This window comes from Miscanthus floridulus, chromosome 16, assembly GCF_019320115.1.
Source record: "Miscanthus floridulus cultivar M001 chromosome 16, ASM1932011v1, whole genome shotgun sequence".
NCBI lineage: Eukaryota > Viridiplantae > Streptophyta > Magnoliopsida > Poales > Poaceae > Miscanthus > Miscanthus floridulus.
Window position 1 is genome coordinate 98,437,483 of NC_089595.1, and position 23,114 is coordinate 98,460,596.

The window sequence follows — 23,114 nt, forward strand, 5'->3', positions numbered from 1 at the left end:
AAGGGGAGAGTCTATCCTATACCTTGAGCTCTACAGTCTTAACAAACAGAAGGGTCAAAACGCATAAACCCCTTTCACACATAAAAGGGGAGAGAAAAGAAGGTTCGATCAAACAAAACAAAATAATAAGTTTGTTCATAAAATACAGGGGGTCGGAGCTTGTCCACTGATTACAAGAGTGGATTGAACTAACTAACCCCTTTGGGGGAGAACTATGCCCTCGATCCTATCTGCCAGGTCCTATGAAAGGGGAGCCACCGCTGTCTCCATCTCCACCAGCTCATGGGCTTCATAGCTGGGCACAAAGCCGTGGCTCATCGCCTCTAGGTCAAAGCTGCCCCCATAATGAGAATGAGCAATGGTGAAGGATTGATTCACCCCAGCGTAGAGAGCATTCCTCTCATGCTGGCACACCCGAGCCATGATCTCAACAGCACGAGCTGTGAGTGAACTGGTTCCCTCTAACCACACCACCTCAAGATCGTCGCAGACCACTCCGAGGGTGGCGCTTTGGATACTGAGCTCATCGCTCTCTGCCTAAAGATTCCTCCTCGCATCGGCGAGGTCCACGGCTAGCTCAGCAGAATTGCTCTCGGCCTCCAGCTTCTACGCCGTCATGGTCCTGAGCTTGGCCTAGAGGGAGCCAACCTGCTGTTGTGCATCGCCGCGCTCTTGGCAGGCCTAGTGATGCTATCGGATGGCCTAGTCACGCTCCTCGTGAGCCATGCCATGCTTTGAGCTAAGCCTCTCCATGGTTTAGAGCAGCTCATCCTGCTCCTTGCATAGCCACGCGATCGCCATGGCATCTAGGCTTACTCGCTTCTCTAGGGCCGCAAGCCTCTCATCAGCCCCTAGCTTTAGCTCCCTCTCCTTCTCAACCTCAGCCAATAGGTCGAGTATCTTCTAACGGGCCTTGGTGTCCTTATAGAGGAGCTCGTCCCCCTCTTTCCTATCCTTGGTGGCCTCCTCATCGTCCCTCTGAGACCTCACCGACAGAGCCTCGAATGCCCTCTTGGCCTCATCAGCATGCCGGCGGGCCTCGGCCACCCATGACTGAAGAGTGTTCACCTCCTCGGTAAGGGGGGTTAGTTTGGCCACCCTCTGCTAGGTGGTAGCAAGCTAAGCCATCACCTCCCCATGCAGCCGCACCTCCTTAATGGGGTGGTCCTAGGTTTCTTCTGCTCACGAAGGAACCATGACTTCCCCCAGCTATGAGCGATGAGGGACTGAAAGAAAACAATGGTCAGAATACAAAAATATGAGGAAAAAGGAAAGGTCAAGAAGAAGGATCAAGCAAATACCCGGCCAGCGGGAACGACAATGTCAGCCAAGGTGACCTAGGCTTGGTCTAGGGCTTCATGCATGGACACGACTCCCACATCGAGGCTCTCCCACTCCATGCTCTCAGCGGCGGTGGTAAGGGTGAAGAGCATCAATGCTGGGTCCTACAGATTTGTCCACCAAAGTAGGGGCTTGCCCCACGTAGGAGAGTCACTGACCACCGACGTTAGGGCTAAAGACAACTCTCCGCCGGCTCCAAGCGCCACCAGGCCCTCTCGCCACGATGTTCCCATCGGGACAACCGCTCCAGCGATGGAAGGGGTCAATGATATGGGCACCAACCTCTCTCACAGCACCACGACATCTAGGGACCCCTTAGCCATGTCCCCCTCCATCCGGTCCAAGCCAGACTCTGTCATCTAGGCTATCGATGGCGTGGGTCGTGCCGGTACCTCTGGTGCCACCACAATAGCGCCCGGCTATGACCCACCTATCACAGCCACCGCCACCTCCACCTACGGTGGTGGGGTCATGACCAACTGCATCACACCCTTCGTGGTCGACGTCATGAGCATGGTTGATAGTCCTGTCTGCCCCATCGTCGGCAGCGATATTGTCGCCATCGCCTGCTGCTTGGCGACCTCCGAAGGTGCCCCTTGGCTCCCACATCCGCTCGTCTAGCCAAGGGCATGGGCGTCACCATGGGCAGCACCCGTCTGGTCGGAGGCACGGTCGCACTAGTGCCACTCCCACCCACAACGAGTGCGGCACCAGCTGACTGCTACCGCCTCGCCTATAGGGCAACGCTCTTCTTCGGCGCCAGCACCAAAGGATTATGCTACCTTCCGATGCTGCAAAAAGAGAAAAGCATAAGTCACGATGAGATCTATCCAAAAATAGAGAAAAATAGGGCAACTAGTAACTTACCTTAGCACCATCGGGCGACAGATTTGTTTGGGGGGCGAACCCCCGGACCTCTTCTCCACCTAGTTAGGGCGAGGCTGTTTTGAGCTCGTCCCCTGCTCCTAGGCAGAGGGGCTTGCTCCCCTTGACTCTTGGGGTGTGGCAGCGAGGCTGCCCATCTCTGCCGGCATCTCGGGCGCAACGGTAGAGCCACCCACCACTGTCAACTCCTGAGGGAGGTCGATGGTACGTTCCGTCAATGTCGGCTCCCCGAACATACCCTCCCCTCCGTGGAACGAAAAGGGTCCCGACTCCTGCAAGGATGAACCAATACCTATTAGCACATCCTCATTCTCTAGGATGTCCCACTCAACATCGTCGGCTACCTCATTGTTGCCATCATCATCGCCATTGTCACTGTCGGTGTCCTTCCCTCACCCCTGCACCTATAGCTTCCGCTTCTTCTTCTTCCTCTTGTCCTCCTCTGCCTTCCACCACCGCTTGCCCTCGATATGGTTCATCACCCTCATAGACGAATCCCTCAGCAATGACGCTGGGTGATCCATGAAGATGAGTCCCCTCAGCTAGCCCTGCCCTGCTCGAAGTTAGTATCAAGAGGTTGGGAAATTAATTAAAAAGGAGGTATAAGGAAGGGGAACTTACGAAGTGACGTGGCCTAGTTTTGGCCATATCAGAGGATACCCCGGCACTAGGAAGGAAAAATCAAGGGGAGCACCCGCGTCATCCTGTGAAGGCTCCATCGCCTCCTTAATGCGTCGCGTGACCTCAGAGTTGAGGAGCTTTCCCTCGACTAGTGTTGTTCCATCGAATGACACCTCGAGCACCAACGCATACAGCGGGAGCATGCACGTCATCAATGGCGCCACGCTCCTTGCATGGTAGGCTCTGATGACACCTGACCCCTTCAAGCCATTCTCCTTAAGGATCTGGATGGTGGCGATGTGGTCCCAAATCCTCTTCTTGTCCTTCTCTAGGACACCCCACTTCCTCCATGACTCTAGGGTCTCTTTGATCAAGCACCTAGTGAACTCTAGTAGAGGGGCGGTGGTGTCATTCTTGAGGTAGAACCATTGCGAGTGCCACCCCTTGTTGGACGTCGACAACCGCATCGGTGGGTACTCGCTGACCCAGTTGTTCTGGAGCTAGATGCCGATGCACCCTATCGGCATATGCAGCTCCTACATGCCACTTTTCTCCCTCTTCTTCTAGAGGGTGAAGGTGAAGAAGTAGCTCTAGAGATCGAAGTAGGGGCTAATCCCTAGGAATCCCTCACATAGGGTGATGAACGCTGCATGTGATGGATCCTGTTGGGATTGAGGTGCTGCAACTTAATCTTGTAGTAGTGCAGCAGCCCTCAAAGAAACATGTGGGCAAGGGTAGTGAACCCACGCTTATGGAAGTGCATGAATGACACCACATAGCGATCAGGCGATGATGGCGGATCCTCCTCACCGGGCAGTAGCCACTCCTTGGTCGAGGTTCGCACGCAGAGAAGGCCGCGATGGACGAGACCCTCCATGCGTTGGAAGGTGATGTCAGAGTGGCACCATGGATCCATTGGAAGATGGGGATGAGTGGATGCGAGCTTGATGGCAGCAAGGACGTGGATGCCAGAAGCCTAAGCGATTAGCGATGGTGGTTGCAGATGAAGGGGCGAGAAAGTAAGGTATGGAACCTAGGGGGCAAACCCTTTGGTTTTATAGGGGCGATGGGCGTGAGGAAACCAACCATTCGCCTAGACCTCCACGCCTACCACGATCATCCACCACGTCACACCGCGGGACATGCGCACACAATCTCTGCCCGCGCCACTCAGAAAACTCACCGGACATTTTGCCTTCCTGAACGGATCATGAACCGTCACATGTAAAAGGGAAACAAATCTAAAAACATCGCTATGGCTAGTCTGGGCCCAGGAGTTCGAAGGTTGGCCCATCAACAGGTTTCAACAACTGCTCCGGGCACCTTCAACATAAGGAAGTGGAAAGGGATGGGCCTGCTAAGTGACCAGCACCCAAGCGCACAAGCGCTATGCGCATCCTGGCCCACGATTGAGTCTTGGCCAGATACGATCCATGGTTTTTTCCTCAAAGAAAGGCAAAATGCCCTCAGGACCGGTCGAACGGACCTAAGAACTATACAGATTAACCGCCGAGAATCTAGGGTCGGTCACCAACTGACCCTAGTTGGGTCCCCATGAACAGGACGCTGGGGCCCAATCAGGAAAAACCTTTTCCAACCCACCAAATCTCGCAGCCGTACATGCGAAGGGTCCAATCACGACGAAAGGGAACCACCGTCCCTAGGACATGCCATGGGTGACAATAGAAGGCCAATTCCCTTAGAGTCCTCCTATTCAAAAAATCTCTAAAGGAGTATACTGCTCCTTTGAAGGCTCAGGGGCTACTATTAGAGACCAATACTAGGGTACCCAAAGAGGAGAGGCTAACGACCGTTAAGCCTTAATTCCTTTAAGGGCATGACTCTAGCTCTAACCGACCCCTAGGTACGCATGCTCTACCTCGCCTGACCTCTAAGGGTGAGATCCACCTCACTTGATGTCTGAGGGCTAGCTTTGCCTTGCTCGACGTCTGAGGTCCTAGCTCTGCCTTGCCCTATGTTTGAGGGCTAGCTCTGCCTCGCTCGATGTCTAAGGGAGGGCTCCACCTCGTTTGAACTCTAAGGGTGGGTTCCACCTCACCCGACGTCTAAGGGCTCACTCTGCCTTGCCTAATGTTTAAGGGAGGGCTCTGCCTCGCCCAATGTCTAAGGGATGGCTCCGCCTCGCCCAATGTCTGAGGGAGGGCTCTGCCTCGCTCGATGTCTGAGGGCTGGCTTTGACTTGCCTGATGTCTAAGGGCTAGCTTTGCCTCACTTGATGTCTGAGGGAGGGCTCTGCCTCATCCGTCGTCTAAGGCCTAGCTTCGCCTCACCTGACGTCCGAGGGTGTGGCTCCCAATAGAAGCCCATGCTACTGCCAACCACTATGAGCTAGAAGGTACGACCCAAGGTCAAACTTCTGGCATCATGCAGGGAGCAGTCATGTGTCAACATGACCCATCCCCGTGACATGTCATTCTAGGGAACTCACATCACCCACAGTGATGGACACGTGGTCATGGCCCTACCTACTCCCTGTATGGCCACTGATTAGCACGCCGGTTCATCGCGTTGCCCGCTAGGGCAAAGTGGGACATCATGACCCGCTGACAACGCTAGGGCATGGCATCATTAGTGGACAAGCCTCCATCGTGGAGCCGTCCCTATCACCACTTGTAGTGTCGACGAGACCCACACAAAGGAAAAGAAAGGCCCAACAACCATGAAGGACTTCCTCTCCCTCTGGTTCTCCTCTCTCCATCCGTTGTTACCCATGCTTTCCCTTGGCCTATAAAAGGGAAAGCACGACACCCCACTAAGGGGATTGAATCCAGAAGCATCACAACACATCACACTCGAACCTAGAGCACATAGTTGAGCAGCAACCGAGCTCTTGGCACCCGTTTGCTCCTCTCACCAGAGACTTGGGACCTCTCCCTCTCTCGACCATTTGTAACCCCTACTACGAACTTTCAGTGCTAGTAATATGAGCAGCAGTATCAAACTAGATGTAGGGATATTTTGCCTAAACCAGTATAAACCTCATGTCCTCTTAGCACACCATCTGAGCTAGATGCGCAATATTAGAAATTTACTCATTGGTGTTTACTCGAAACACTGACAGTCATCTTCCATTAGACACTAAGCACCTCAAAAGAGAGCTACATTGGATAGTTTCATCGAGCACACCCCAAGGGAGAACTCGAAACCATCCACATTTTACATCCAGAATCTAATAATGTGTACAAGCTTATAATACTTAGTCCATTTCATACAATAAGAGTTCTTAGAAATTATTTATTACAATACCAGAGTTCAGAGTGCAATAATTAAACAGCGGTATAAAAATAAACATCTAGCAGAAATGATACAAGGATCCATCTGTGCCCACCAGAACAATCCTCCACACAAGAGCTACTTCTCAAGCTGCACCTACAACAGGGGTAAAATAAATCCTGTGTACACAATGTACTCGTAAGAATTACCCGACTAGTGGGAATAGTTTCCTGACTCTCAAGGATATGATAGGCAATATCTGTTTGTTGTTTTATTTATATTTGTGAAAAGCATTACTAATAGTTCATCCTTGCAGTCAAGTTTTATTAGCAGTCATGATTACTTCATTAGCTAACCATTCTAGGAAATCACCTATTCTACTTTCAAGCAAGGGTTGAGCCATCAGAACCATTTCACCATCTTTCATCTTCCAGTTCTTACTATGGTGCTAGACCATAGCCAAGTTGTACCATCTCATGGAAATGGTGATTTGTGAACCAATGTATCTCAGTTGGGTACCCCGAAACACATGCCCCATTTGTACCCTAGGCACAAACAAGGCCAACCCATTCCACTCCTATCACGGGCTCTAGGTCCCCGTCCAAACTTAGACTCCAAGCCCCCACACTTGAGACCTAGTCTCAGTATGGTGCTCAGACCTCCACCTTTCCCCACCTCCAATCAGTCAGTCCAGAAAGAGCCAGAACCTACGACAAGAACATAACGAGCCTTCCCGCTCCCATAAGCAAGTATGTACTCAGGATAATAAGTCTGTGACCTGACTACCATCCACAGCAACGAACGATCCTTAATCGACACAAACAGTGAAAACACTGTAACCAAGCTAAGCCCCGTTGGTCGTGGGATACAACCTGTTACACCTACCAATACCCATACCATATCCCTGTCCTGTCTCCATTTTTTCCTTTCATCATTTTATTATGGGAGTAATAATAATCACCTATTGTGAGTAACGACAGGTTACTCACACTACCAAAACCTAAGCATAGCAGCTAGTCGAACCTACACTAGTAAGACTCTTAGGATAGTTATATCTATGCATGTGGTTTTCATAAAATTACTATAACGTAAATGCACATCACATATATATATATTCAGTGATTATCAAAAATAAGGGTTATGCACCGGGGCTTGCCTTGGGCAGGCGCGGTGTCAGCTGAGTCAGTCAGTGGTAGCTCCGGGACCTCCTAATGCATGAGAATCTCCTCCTCGTACTCCTTGATGATCTTCTCGAACTCGTGATCGCTAGTGGTCATGATCTCTGCCAACTCGTTCTCTATATGCATGCGATGAAGATGCAACACTTAGCATTTATGCAACAACAACTCTTAAAATAAGAATACGCATACTAAGCTACTAAGCTAGCTCTAATGACTAAGGTACTAAGCTAACTATCATCTTCACCAAGCAAAGTGTTGGGTTCAACTAACAAACCCTTAGCTTGGCAAATTAATGATATATCCTTATTTCTACTAATGATTTAATGTATATTGAAACAAAGAGCATTTAACTATCCTAATGTTTATTCTATTCTAAGCTACAAAAACTATAGTGAGCACATAATAATACCATGAAGCTACTATAAAATTTTAGGACTAAAGCTATCACCAATTTACCACAAAAATTCCTATAATAATTAACTTAAGAATATTGAGCACTCTCAAATGATTTAATAACTCCAGGTATCAACATGTACATACATGAACTAAATACAGTAGTAGATAGAGCACAATTTTAGGAACCTAACAAATTTTTTTCATAATTTTTGGACACCTACATGATTTTATATGATTTACTAAAGATTAGCTCAAAAATTAAATTAGAAAACTATTTCTAATTCCTTAGGAAAAGAAAAATGAAACCTCCCACGCGGCCCACGCGACACAGTGCGCGCGCGGCGGCCTACAGGTGCGGCCCACGCGGAGACGGCCAATGTTAGGGAATCCCGCGCGCGTCGACGATTTTGTAAAAGAGACCTCAAACTCCTCCCAATTTATAATTAAGTACTAACATTGTTTTCTCCTCTCTTAGAACTTCTCACTTAACACCCTGGCCTTTCCCTAATTCACCCACCCGCACCCCCGGTAATGTAGCGCATGGCGGCGCGGCGGCCGGTGATACAGCGTGGCTGCGCTGGCCACCTAGGACCTACACCAGACCACCTAATGAGCCAGTCACCATCTTTGACCCGAGCGTCTACGCTAAGCGGCGGTGTAGGGTGACATGACTTGCTGGGGAAGGCTGCAGCGGTGCACCGACATTTGCGATGGCAGCACCACTATTCTAGTGAGCTGGGGTAGCTACAGGCCTAATTGTTTAGTGCGCGAGCATAAGGAGGCTACAGTGGACCTAGCCGAGGTGTCGGTTGGGGTGGAGGATGGAGGAGGGCTGGCCACGTATGGCCGAGCCATGCGATGGCGCACCATGGCGGCACGGTCGCGTCAGCGATGACGGGGAGGCGGTAACAATTCCTTAGGCATGCGCAAGGTGGAGAGGGAGGCAAGGCAAAGCTAGTGATGCAGTCGAATTGGCTCAAAAGGGACGGTAGGAGGGCTGCCCACATCCATGGTTGGACGTGGCCTTATCGGCACGGCGGTGGGAAAACTCCAAATTGGAGCTTGGTCGTGCTCGCTTCAAGGCTGGGTGGGGGTCGAGGGTCAAGTGGCTTAATGGAGAATCTAGGGACATGATGAATCGAGCGATGGTGACTCAACCATGCCGAATTAAGCGAGCAGGGTCGGCCGATCGTGATGGCAGAGAGGGAGGGACAAGTCTGGCTCGGCTCATCCTCGCCTTGGCGGCAAGCGGCCGGCCAGACCCAATGCAGCATCTACGCACCTACTACATGACAACACGGTCAACCCACGTGTGCACGCGCAGAGGCAGGTGGGGCGCGGCATGCGTGGCCGTAGCGCCATTAAGGCGAGGCGGTGGTGTGAGGCAGCCGGGACAGCCCACATGCGTGCTAGGACAAGGTGAGCGGCAACACAGTATAGTGTCGCAGTGGCATCAATAGCGGCAACGTGAGGCAGGGCAGCAGTGTGGACGTGACGGTGAGGTAATGGCACCGGCAGCAGCTCCATCGTGGCGTGGGGCAGGGCAGGCGGCAGCAGAGTAGCGGCTCCGTGCGGCGGGGCCAGCGGTGGACGGGCCACAGCTAGGCCAGAGTAGCCATGGCCGGCCACGCGTGGTAGTGTGCATGCGCGTGAGACAGCCAGCATGGCGACGCTGAACGCCCGAGCGTGGTGACCGTGCCCACGTGGCCAACCAGCCCAAAACCATGTCATGCACGAATATAAAATCATGTAGATTTTCAAAAAATTGTGAAACAAATTTTGTTAAGTTTCTAAAATTATGATCTATCTATTGGTGTATTTAGTTCATACTTATATGTGTTGATATTAGGAATTATTAAATTGTTTGAGAATGCTTAATAATATTAAGTTAATTATTATCGGAATTTTTGTGTAAATTGGTGATAGCTTTAGTCCTAAAATTTTTATGGTAGATTCATTGTATTATTATGTGCTCACTGTAATTTTTATAGCCTTAGAATAGTCCAGGTATTAGGGTAGTTAAATGCTCTTTGTTTCAATATACATTCAATCATTAGTAGAAATAAAGATATATCCTTAATTTGTAAAGCTAGGTGTTTGTTAGTTGAACCCAACACTTTGCTTGGTAAAGATGATAGTTAGCCTGGGATCTTAGTCATTGGAGTTAGCTTAGTAGCTTTATATGTGTATTCCTATTTTAAGAGTTGTTGTTGCCTAAATACTAAATAGCTGCATCATCGTCATCGCATGCATATAGAGAACGAGTCGGTGGAGATCGTGACCACCGGTGAGCACGACTTCGAGGAGATCATCGAGGAATACGAGGAGAAGATTCTCGTGTAGGAGGAGGTCCCGAAGCCGCCACCGACTGACCCAGTTGACACCGCGCCTACCCAAGGCAAGCCCCGGTGCATAACCTCTATTTTATAATTCATAGTATATATATGTGTTGTGCATTTACGTTATAGGAATTTTATGGAAACCACATGCATAGATATACCTGTCCTAAGAGTCTTACTAGTGCAAGTTCGAGTAGCTGCTATGCTTAGGTCATCAGTGCCCTAGGGTACAAACGGGGCATGTGTTTTGGGGCACCCAGCTGGGATACATTGGTTCACGAATCGTCGTTTTTGTGAGACGGTACGACTTGGCTATGGTCTAGCACCATAGTAAGAACTGGAAGATGAAAGATGGTGAAATGATTCTGATTGCTCAACCCTTGCTTGAAAGTAGAACATCTGCTTACCTAGAATGGTTATCTAATAAAAGTAATCATAACTGCTAATAAAACTTGACTATAAGGATAAACTATAAGTAATGCTTTTCGCAAACAAAAAGAAAATAGCAAACAGATATTGCCTATCATATCCTTGAGAGTCGGGAAACTATTTTCACTAGTCGGGTAAGTCTTGCGAGTACATCGTGTACTCAGGGTTTATTTTACCCCTGTTGTAGGTGTAGCTTGAGGAGTAGTGCTTGTGTGTAGGATTCTTCTGGTGGGCACAGATGGATCCTTATATCGTTTCCGTTAGATGTTTATTTTAATTCCGTTGTTTAATTATCGCACTCTGAACTCTGGTATTGTAATAAATAATTTTTAAGAACTCTTGTTGTATGAAATAGACTAAGTATTGTAAACTCGTACTCATTATTGGATCCTGGCGATAAAAACGTGGATTATTTCGAGTTCTCCCTTGGGGTGGGCTCGATGGAACTGTCCGATGTAGCTAACTTTCAGAGTGCTTAGTGTCTAGTGGAAGACGAGTGCCTCCGAAAGCGTGCTAATTCAGACGGTTCTGCCTCATTTCATATGAGTTTCACTTGCATTAAATATGCTACCATATAGATATTTTTATGATATAGCATTGTATTTAAAGAAGAGATAGAAAAAATGAGTTTCATTTAGATTAAACTCTCTTGGCACGATTACCAACTATCTATGAGTCATGAAATTAAATGTCTATGAAACTATAGAATAAAACTTTACATTGAGAGTGAGCGTTTCATACAGGTTTCATTTTTTTGGAACAACGCCATGAAACTATCCACTGAGACTGGACTAAGAGCATAACCAAAAGTCTTTCCAAAACTCACTTTCAAAACCTTCATTTGGAAAACCATTTGAATAAATATTTTATATATGTTTTCACTCTCCAATAACTTTTCTATATCTTGTGCGCACTCTAGAGAGTGAATCTCGTTGTCCATCTTTGGCTAGTTAGAAATCCAGAATATACGATGGCTATATTTGGATATCCAATTAGAGAAGTTGTTGCAGGGTATTTTTTCACTAAAATATCTATTTCTAATAATTAGAAAGGATATAGAAAGTGTCTTAAGGTCAAAAAAATGTATGGCAGAACCGTCCGAAATAACGCACTTACGGAGGCGCTCGTCTTCCACCAGACACTAAGCACCCCGTAAGCAAGCTACAGCGGGCGGTTTCCATCGGGCACACCCCAAGGGAGAACCCGAAAGATCCACATTTTCCCCCCAAGGATCTAATAATGAGAACGAGTTACAATACTTAATCCATTTTATACATCCAGAGTGCATAAAGAGTTCATTATTATATTTTCAAAGCCAGAGTGCGGAATATTAAACAACGGAATAAAATAAACATCTAGCGATAAAGAACAAGGATCCGTCTGTGCCCACCAGAAGAATCCTTCACACAATGGTACTCCTCAAACATTACCTGTAATAGGGGTAAATAAACCCTGAGTACACAATATACTAGCAAGACTTATCCAACTAGTGGAAATAGTTTCTCGACTCCAAAGGATATGATAAGTTTTATGGTTTACTGATTTCCTTTTTGTAGAAAGCAATACTAATAGTGAGTCCTTATTTATGTTATTATTAATAGCCATATTAATTTATTACCTAGCTATTCTATGTAAGCCCCTGATCTACTTTCAAGCAAGAGTTGAGCAATCAGTTCTATTTTATCACCTTCCATCTTTCAGTTCTTACTACGGTGCTAGACCCAAAACAAGTCGTACCATATTGCCCGGTGATTTGCCAATCAATGCCCCCAGCTAGGTATCCCAAAAATACACGCCCCGCTTGTACCCCAGGCACAAGCAGAACCAACCTATCACCCTCCTATCATGGGGTCTAGGTCCCCATCCAAACTTGGACTCCAAGCCCCCGCTTCTAAGTCTTGAACTTAGTGCGGTGCAAGGTCCTCCACTATCTCCATCTCCAATCAGTCGGTTCGGAAAGAGCCAAAACCCATGACAAGAGAGCAACAAGTCTTCCCTATGCCCATACCTAAGTATGTGCTCGGGATAATAAATATGTGACTTGTCTTGAGACTTATGCAATGGCCGGTCCTTAACCGACATAGACAGGGAAAAGTGTAACCAAGCTATGCCCTATTGGCCTCAGGACACAACCTTTTACACCCACCAATACCCAAACTATATCCCTGCCAGGTCACCACTTTTCCTTTCCACCATTATATCAGGAGTGATCATAATTATCACATATTGTGAGTAACGCCAGGTTACTCACGCTATCGAAATCCTGAGCATAGCAGCTACTCGACCTATACTAGTAGGACTCATAGGTAGATATATTTGTGCATGTAGTTTTCATAAAATGCCTGTACGTAAATGTGCATCATATATAATCAGTAATCATTTAAAATAAAGGTTATGCATCGGGGGTTGCCTTAGACATGCGGTGGGTCAACAAAGTCAGCACCAAACGGCTCCGGGGCTCCTTCTTGCATGAGGATCTCCTCCTCATACTCCTCAATGACCTCTTCGTAATCTTGTTCGTCCATGGGCACAAACTCTACCAACTCGTGATCTACATGCATGAAATGATGATGCAACACTTAGTAATACGACAACAACAACTCTTAAAATAAAATACATCTATCAATCTACTAAGCGGGTTCTACCGACTAAGGTGCTAAGTTACCTACTATCACCACTAACAAGTATGAAACATGCCATATATTATCTTAGCAACTAAAGGTATTCTTACTCCTAATACCGATTTATTTTATACATGATAAAATAAGGGGTACTAGCTACTCTATTTATCAACCTACTCTAGGGCTACAAAAATTACAGTGACTACATAATAATCTAATGATCCTACTTTAAAAATCTAATGGCTAAAGCTATCATTAATTTGCCACAAAAATTCCTACAAATATTAATCTACAAAATACTAAGACCTCTAATTTGAATTTATGAACCTATCATTATCATAGCTAATTGTAAACTAACTACACTAACATATAGATGGCATTTTTGTGAACCTAACAAATTTTGTTTCACTATTTTTGGACATCTATAAAATTTACTATTATTTTTCAAAGTTGAGCTCAAAACTAAATTGAATAAACATTTATTAATTCACTAGAAATTGAAAAACTAAACTTCACCGCGCGGCCCACTTCGCGGCTCGGCCTAGGCTCCTGCAACGTGCCCAAACACGAGCCATCGGTGTGGCCCACGCGCGCGGCGCGCGGACACGGCCCACGCAACGCGGCCCACGGCGGAGCCCGCACGGAAGCTGGTACTTTTGCTAAAGAGTCCCTGTTATCTTTCCTATTCACGAAGCTCACTTGACGCTATTTAACTGGGTCACGGTCTTCACATCTAGCACCTTGCTCTTACTCAAATTCACATTTTCCAAGGTCCCTGGCCGAAACTACTAACGACCACGGCACCTCCAGCCCAAACGTCGGCGAGCACGGACCTCCTCGGCCTCAACCAACACCTCTCTAGCACTCTACGAGCGAAGCGCAACCGATCAAGATCTCACATGCCACAAATGGTGTAGCATGACGGCGTGGCCATGCGCCGCGACAGGGTGTGGCCGCGGTAACACTAGCGTCGATGAAATTACATAGCCCCACGCCTTTACCGCTACCCTGTTTCCATCTACAGACTACGAGTAACAACATAGAAGTCCTATTTGAATCACTACCACTCCCAATCGGGCTGGCCATGGGAACGACATCCACACCAGTTCGTTGGCGACAACGAACTCGTCCTAGGCGACCTAGACCTCAATCGGCTCAATCACCTACCCTAGGAGCAAGAGGGTCTCACCAGAGACGTGTAGGGCAGACGGGACGAAGTCATAGGGCTCGGCAAGGTGGTTGGCCACAAGCACGGGGTGACTCTGGTTCACGGCAAGCACGGTGACGACGTCCCGATGACCTACTGCTCCACCAGCGAAGCCACTGCACGAGCGAGGCAAAGTAGTCAAGGAGACGCAAAAGCCCTGCTCAATTGAGACAAAGGAGCAAGAGGTGCCATCCTGGCCGAGCGCCCGCCCCGATGTCCATGGCGGACTACCGCGAGGAGAATGCGCCGCATTACCTCACTATAGAATGGAAGCTCGCCGGAATGACTCCAATCGCTGGCTAACTAACAAGTCTAGTTGGGTGCATGGTGAATTGGAAAGAAGTGGACTACACACGACCAATTTGATGGATGACGGTGTTCGGGCTTAATGGGGTCGACGGCGGGGAAAACTCCAATTGAAGCCCCAACACCATACGACCGCCACATTGGCAAGCTTGGTGTGAAGCTGGACTTCAATGTGACCTCTAGACGTGCGCAATTATGAAGCTGGAGCCAGCTCTGTGGTTACTGCCTTGGCGCGGCTCGGCCGGCGCGACGCCATTGCAGGCGATGTGACGACGGCTTGGCGTGGCGCAAATTTCTAATTAGGGAAAGGATGGCAGCACGACGGGGAAGACTCCACGGCACGCACGAGGCCGGCACGGCGACGTGCAACCACAGCGCCACGACTCGCAAGACAACGGCGCATGGCACAGCGCGCCGCAGAGACAGACGCCAGTTCGGGGAGGCAACAGCATGGCGTGGCGTCGAGTGCAGACGTGATGGCAAAGTTAGGCGGCAGGCCTACGCGCGTGCAGCCGTGAAAGGTCAACGGCAGCAGTGACTATGTGACAGCGACGATCGGAGCGCAGCGTGGCCGTGGGCGCAGTTCGACACGACGGCGATGGCGATGGCGATGGCTCAGGCGAACGTGACGGCGAGCAGAGCAGCCAGGTCCACCAGCGCGGTGCGCGTGCGTGCGTGAGCGTGCCAGGGCGCTGCAACGGTGGCAGTGGCCAGCAGCGTGGAGCCACGCGTGGGCGTGCGCCGCATGCGCGTCGGGCAGCCGGCGCGGCAAAGCCAAGAGCTGGCAGGGTGACCGCGCCCAGGCGCTGGCCTTGTTCAAAACATGACTTGCACTCTTTTTAAAGCTGCTTAAAAATTCAACCCAATGATCCAAATGCTAAACCAACTATTTTACGTTCGAGATGGTGTATCAAGCTAGTAAAACCAACCTTAAGACCGTGCCACCGCTTAACCCGATTCCCCTATAAAATTGTCGAACTTAGCATCGTCGAACCATTTTCCGACTTAAGAAACGACTAAGTCATTTGTTCGGATTCACGTCAATTTCGATTTCCAAGCTACCAACTATGCTATCTAGCGAACCCCATTCCCGACAGTAAATATTTCACTGCCACCTACGAAGTTTGTACTACTAACTTTATCAAAGTTTTGTCTATGCGTTCTATAGCATTCTCGTTAAATAAAAATTAATTTAGAACACTAAGTGACACAACGCGACATGAAATGTACCATTCGTTTCGTGTTTCCGGTGAACGTTTCAAGTTTCGTATATTGTTTTACACCTTATATTACACATATTTATATATAAGTACGATGCTTATGCAGTGTTTTAGAAAAAAAAAACTGTAAACTGTACGGTATAACACTGACGGTGTTATAAAATGTTCCTCCAATTCCTCTTTCTAATTAGAAAGTATATAGAAAGTGTCTTAAGTCAAAAAAAAAATGTTCCTCCAATTAGAAAGGATATAGAAAGTGTCAAGCCGCATCCGCTCCTCGGAGCCGGTGATGGCCCCGACCGCGGAGCCGTCTTCGCCGCCGCCGCAGCGGCGCCCCCGCACGGGCCCACCCCCGGGGCTGAAGAACCTCGGCAACACCTGCTACCTCAACAGCGTCCTCCAGTGCCTTGCGTCCACGCCGCCCCTCACCACGTTCTGCCTCGACTCTCGCCACTCCAACCTGTGTACGAAACCCTAGCGCCCGCTTCACCCCCTTGCGCGCTCTTTTTTTTTCGCAACTCATCAAGTGGTTGATGTTTGGGTTGGTTTGTTTGCTTTTAGGCAAGAAGGTGTTCCCGAACAGGGAGAAGGAGTGCGCGTTCTGCGTGCTTGAGCGGCAGATCGCCCGGCTGCTTCGGGCGGATGCAGGGGCGCTCGATTCCCCCGGAAAGGTTATCCTCTGCATGCCCCTATTCGCCGAGCACTTCAGGTGGGGGCGCCAGGAGGACGCGCACGAGTTCCTCCGCTATGTGGTAGATGCCTGTCACACTGCTGGCCTCCGCATGCGCAAGCGGCTACGTGCAGCAGTTGCCAATGGAAACTGTGGTGAGGATGGCCGGGGGCAGGGGGCGTGTCTGGTTATGAGGGAGACATTTGGTGGGCCATTGCTGATTCAAGTGAAGTGCCTTGTGTGCAAGGGAGGGTCTAACAAGACTGATGAGATAATGGACATCAGTCTCGATCTGCCAGGGAGCAGTTCTGTTGCTGATGCCCTTGCCCGCTTCTTTCAGCCGGAGATATTGGAGGGCGCAAACAAATATAGTTGTGAAAGGTATGCTATTCTTTATCTAAAAAGGAACAAATGGTTCTCAGAGGAAGGTTTCAACTGTTAGAATTTTAACTGTTTACTTGTTAGGGATGGCCTTTTAGGACACTTTAGGGCTGATCATAATATTTTCAGTTGAAACAAAATCATGTAGGAAGTTTCACCAGCCCCTTCTTTTGCAATCTAATTGTCCCTGTAGGTAAATGGTGCAGTTTCCTTAGCCTTTCCATAGGAATGTAAATGTTAGTTTGAACCTCTTGAAATTACCCTACTTGGCTACTTTTTAGAGAAGGAAAAACTTACTATTCCTTTCTTGTGAAATTTATTATGTAGTCATTTTCACCAAGGCAAAGATAACTCTGGTAATCTCTCCAGTTTATGTCTGCTTATTATGGAACAAAGTTGGTGTGACCCCAACCATGGACCCTCGTGAGTGTTCCAAAACTGGTCAGAACACCCTATAAGATCTTTCGATCCTCTTTCCGAATTGAAATTGTCAAAATGTAAAGCAGACAATGTAAACATTTGTATTTGTTTACAGTATATGAAAAACTTATCTCGATGTCGCCTTTCATGATGTGATGATAATTTCATGTGCTTCTTTTCAATCATCCAAGTTCTCCTGTATTCCTGATGCTTGCGTTTGAAACAGGCTTTATTTATGATTTTGGTAATGGCAGATGTAAAAAGCTCACCTCAGCACGGAAGCAAATGTTTATGCTGAGGGCACCTAAGGTGCTTGTCATACAACTCAAGGTTATTGACCTTCGGTCATTTCTTATTTTGTATTTGGACAAAACTTGTGCTTGATTTATTGGACATGGCTAGGAGCTGTTGCTGATGACCTGTGTTTTTCTTTTTCTGGTATGATGATATTAGAGGTTTGGGGGGATAAATGGTGGAAAGATCAACAGGAATATAGAATTCAAAGAGGCACTTGGTCTTTCTGATTGCATGTACAATAAAAACCAGGTAAAACATCAAATTTTGATTGCTTAATCTTTGGGTTTTTCTTAGGCATGCAAACTTTTGTGAACGCAAAGCTATCTGTGAAACCAATTTATTCACCTGTGGTAGGTTGCTCATTGATATGAAACCACATGTTAACTGCCATCAGTTTCTAGTTTGTTTAAGGACATTGTTTCCAATTTTATGTGGATCAAACTTCTTTAAGGTAACCACAGCAACTATCAAATCATGGTCCTTTAATAACGTAAATTCCATTTAACCAATGAACTTAAATGGATATGAACTAGTTTATGGTAACTTAATAATTTAATAATATGCGACATCACTTCCAGGGTTTCTATTGGAGCTACTGGTTAATTTGTTGAGCTAACTACTTTTTAGGTCAGGCCTTTATTTGTAATTGTATTTAGTCCTTGTATATGAGGTCTAGTCATCTGAAATTCGAGTTACAAACCTTTTTTAGCACTAAAATAGCTCTCCTGAACGAGAAAAGATATCATTGCCACGTTGATCTAATTTGATGGGCAAAGCTGGCTTTCCAGCTCTGAATTCCTACCAAACTCTTGTCTTTGCTGGACAAGGTGATACAAGGGCTTGCAAGGGAACCAAACAGGCCCTAATCTCTGTCCTCTGTTTTGATATAACAAGCCGCTATCATCACTTTTGTTTTTGAGCTATTTGCGAGCATCTTTTTTTGCAATCAGTTTGCTACTAATATTACCAACTCCTCCCGTTTGTAGATATATGATGTTTGAACATCAATACGGTTTCCAATATGCACAAATCCAATGGTACTACCAATACACAGTTCTTTTTTTAAGCATTGGTCAAAGTTAGAAAGCTTTCACTTTGTGCTTTCTACATAAAACATCTATGAACAGTCAGAATAAGTAACAACTTCAATTTGCTAATTGTATACATCATAACGTGTTAGCAAAGTATTCCTTCGGTCCGTCTTTGTTAAACGTATTAGCTCAAATGATCAGCGTGCTTGGTTGCAGAGGCTAATTTTGTCTCGGGTCAGATGTGCATGCCGCTTCAATTCCCTGGCTGATTTAATGCGCTGCTCCTTCTCCTATGGTGTGATTGGCCGATCCTATGTTGGATTTAAAATGTCCCCTGTTATGCAGTAACAATTGCTTTCTGTAGCAAGTGTCAGTAATATAGCTTGTACTCCAGTCTTGAGACTCAACCACGCAAGGCCATTTTTACTACATGAAACTATCACCAAAGTACGTCAGTCTAAACAAAGACTTGTGTTTCATTTAGTTTCAAGGAAATCTTTTAGGAGGTAGGTTTTATGGGTACCATTTTGTTTATAGTGTGGTAAAAGCGTATAAGAGTATGGCAGTGGTGCAATGGCAATGTGAACTGTGAGATTCCTTTGCAGTATTTTATCCACTTAAAACTCTCTTTCTATGTATTTGATTGTATCACTCAAGCTTCTCTGTGAAATCATTTTCCTTTGTTGTCTATCATCTTTGCTAATTTTCTAGTTATAGTGTGCCACTTCTGTCTGGAATAAAAAATTTCATTTAGTGAAGGCATGATGCTTTTCCTAATCTTATTGACTGAAAACATTTTTTTATTTTCTCGCGCATATCTTATTAGACTATATCAGTTATCCCCTTGATTGATATGAAATATATCTTGGCTTGCATGGAGCTGCAGGATCCGCAACCAGTATATAATCTTTTTGGTTGTATCGTCCACTCAGGGCTCTCCCCAGAGTCTGGTCGCTACTATGCCTATGTTAAGGTAATTCAATCAGTATGTAAATTCGTTCAATCCTGTTCTTGTACTATATCTGAGCATAACTTGGAACATGCATTATATGCAGGATGCTAGTGGTCAATGGTTTTGTTGTAACGATTCTCATGTCTCCCTATCAAGCTCTCAGAATGTTTTGTCTGAGAAGGTCTATATCCTATTTTATATACTGAATTCGAAAACTCAAAAGGCCTAGTACAAATGGTTACTCTTCTACTGCAGCTAAACCTTTCAGCACGAATGGAATTGGCATATCAAGCACCTCATCTAGTGAGACCTCGAAGGTACCTTTGGTAAAACAGAATGGCATATGTTCTACCAAAGGTAATGTACTGATGCCCTTGAAGAATGGCAAGACTGCATCAGGTCCACTTATCAAGCCGATTCACTTTAAGAATAGTGCAGCAGAAAAGGTTATGTCAAATGGCAAAGTAAACCTCACTTCAAAAATTAATCCAGAGGTTAATGAAACTGCTAAATCATCAGAATCAAATGGTTGCTAGACTGGACAATTTGTGGGACCCAGTAAAAATAATGCTGATAATACTATTTCTTGTGGAGAGAGAGGCCAACAGTCAGAAAGAATACTGCAGGATGCAAATGGAAATGGCCAGCCAATTCATCATTCCCAGTATCTTGGTGAGACTAGTAACGGCAATGCTATGCCCGCTCAACAAGAGACCAGTAATGGCAATGCCACGCCCTCTCAACAAGAGACCAGTAATGGAAATGCCATGCCCACTCAACAAGAGACCAGTAATGGCAATGCCACGCCTTCTCAACAGGAGACCAGCAATGGCAAGGCCTCACATGCTGAACAATATTCTGACCAGGTCATCTCATGCAAACTCTTCAGGAAACAAACGCCAACTTGAAGAAGATAAGTTTCAGGAAATGTAAGTCCCTAATTGATATTCTCTTACTTTTTTTTATATCTTTCTGCTACCTGTGGACACTGAGACCCATATAAACAGCACTCGTGGGTACTGTAGCAACGGGTCCCACCCTCCTAGACAGTGGTTACTGGCCCATTATGTTTGGTAGAATTAGACTATGTAGAGTCCGGAGTCATCCAATACTTAGGCCTTGTTTGGTTTGTTGGGGATTGAAGGGAATTGGGATTAAATGCCCAACAAGTCAAAATCCCCCCTCATCCCCTTCAATCCCCTTGGGAGGGGATTAATCGAACAAGACCTCAGGGGGTCATGTCATAGGAATGGGATCCTACCTAATAATATAGGAGGAGTTGTAACTATTAGAGGAAAGTAAGAATTGAAGGGTTAATCTCCTTGCGGCGCTGCTCCACCAACTCAATACTGGCTCTGCTGCTGTCACACCCTTCACCATATATTCTACATGTAACACTTTCCATGAAATATGGGTCATCCATTCCTTACAGTTGCTTTTTGCAAATTAGCACCTTCTAAGTTTGGTCATGTATTCATTTTATATGATCCAACTCGCCATATAGCACAATGCGAACTAGAAATATGTTAACATGAGATAATTCATACTACCTTGGTTTGCACAGATAAAAATTTGTATTCTAAACTAGTAAATCTAAGACTGATTTGGATATGCTGTTTATCCTTGCAACTCTAATGGTGCTAATTTCACATACATGCATGGGGCTTTTGAATGAAAACTTTGCAAATATCCCTAAGCAACCACACATGAAGGTTCTTGCCTCAGACCTCTAGATCTAATCCATTTGACATCGTTTAATGACCCATGCATGAAATTACTGTTACCATTTTTGCACTAGTTACCTTCACATTCTAGAACCTTATTCTTTTCTTCCATTTGATGTATATGCATAATATATTATTCCTTTTTTTTCTGAGTTGATCATTGTCTCATTTCTAATAATTTTGTAATGCTAATGTCATGTTTTGTTGAAACCCCCAAAAAACCAGGCTTGCTAAGTTCAGCTAATTCTGAGCTTCGGCTGTCTGTATGGATGGATGATGTCTATAATTTTATGCGCTCGCAAAAGAGGGCATCGAATTCAAAGTTCAGACATTCCTCAAGATTTTGATGCAATGAGGTAATGTGCTCAGACAGCGGCGGAAATTATCTAACTTTTGTTACAGGAAATTTGTTGATTAAGATTCTGTACTTCTTTTCTATATACCAAAGGTCTGTTGGATTAAATGTTCTCAAGATGTTTATGGATTCCTGTTCTGACACACTGCTTTTCTCATGTAATGCAGAAAGCAGCTAAAATCAGATTCTGCAAGCATATTTAGGGCAAAAATTCCGGAGTCACTGAGGGAAAATCTCATTAAACGCCTGAGATCATACTTTGAGGGTAAATATTCACGTTTTTCATGCAGCAGTTCTTCAGAAACTACTTAGGTACAGGATCTATATACTACGCTGTGTGGGATTCTGTAGTTTCATGTGGCAAAAACTTGATTGCCCTGGTACCTGTCTTGTTGATTTCCTTATGCCTGATTGCCACTAATATATTTTTATTGCTAATTTCTTATCCCTGACAATTTAGGTGTCAATTGGACCTTGGTGGTCAACTCCCCAACTCCTCAGCGCGGCTTATTTTTTGAGGACAGTTTTGTTTTCGTTGCTGAGATTGAGACGAGGAGTTCTAAGTTGCATGTACAATATCCTATTTTTTGTTATCCCTGATGTTATAGGCACCACACCACCATCCCCACGGTTTCTCTGTCTAGAATGTAGAAGATACCTCTTTTTCTCCTTTTGTAAGATAATATAACTGGCAGATTAAAGCATGAGTTTATGGTGTTTTTTGACCCTTAACAATGTATTTCCACCCCGAGCAGTCTCAATTTTGGTCAATGTTCTGTTATGGGGGTCGATTCGATAGCAACATTTTTAGATTTTGAGCTGTAATCAACCGAAGCAAATTGACTTGAGAATATAATTTTTTATCATTCTGATGGCAAATCAATGTTTGATCATGAGAAAAACCTGAATAGCAAGTGAAATGGGCTCGCTGCAGCTTATTAGGCTGCGGCTGCGGCTGCAGCTTATTGCAGCTACAGTACATAGTAGTTGTTTCCTCGCAGCCGCAGAAGTAGCTGCAGCGAGCACACTCATGGTGTCGTGCTCGTGCGTGACGCCTATTTAGTAGTGTGCTTTTGAGACGTCAAGTGTCTGTTCTTGTACTCTGCTATGGCACAGAAACTCGATTGGCATGTTGATCTGGTGAATCTAAGCTCTGGAATGAATATCGAACGGCTAAAGCTATCACCTCCAAGTCCAAGGATGCAATTGGGCAGACAGGCAGTGGGCTGTATATTTGCATTTCTAGTTGTTTTGAGTCTTTTTTTAGAGTCATTTCCGGTTGTTAGCTTTGTTTCGGAACAGCTTGTCATTTTCCCCCCGTTGTCGATGGATTTGCTTTGGTGCTGCCTGCCTGCCGTACGCTGCACTGCTTCGAGAAATGGCAGATGTAGCCATCAGGCATTTGTCCCTAAACTACTTTCAGCTCCAATCGGACAGGAAAAACATCATTTGGAATTTCATGCCAGAAGGAAAATTCACAACAGGATTGGCTTACCACGCGCAA

At 46.1% G+C, this 23,114-nt stretch overlaps 1 pseudogene; it reads left to right on the forward strand.

The window, feature by feature from the left end:
* The first annotated feature begins 16,030 nt into the window (after window positions 1-16,030).
* Window positions 16,031-22,427, forward strand: LOC136512620 (ubiquitin carboxyl-terminal hydrolase 25-like; annotated as a pseudogene).
* Window positions 22,428-23,114: the final 687 nt, after the last annotated feature.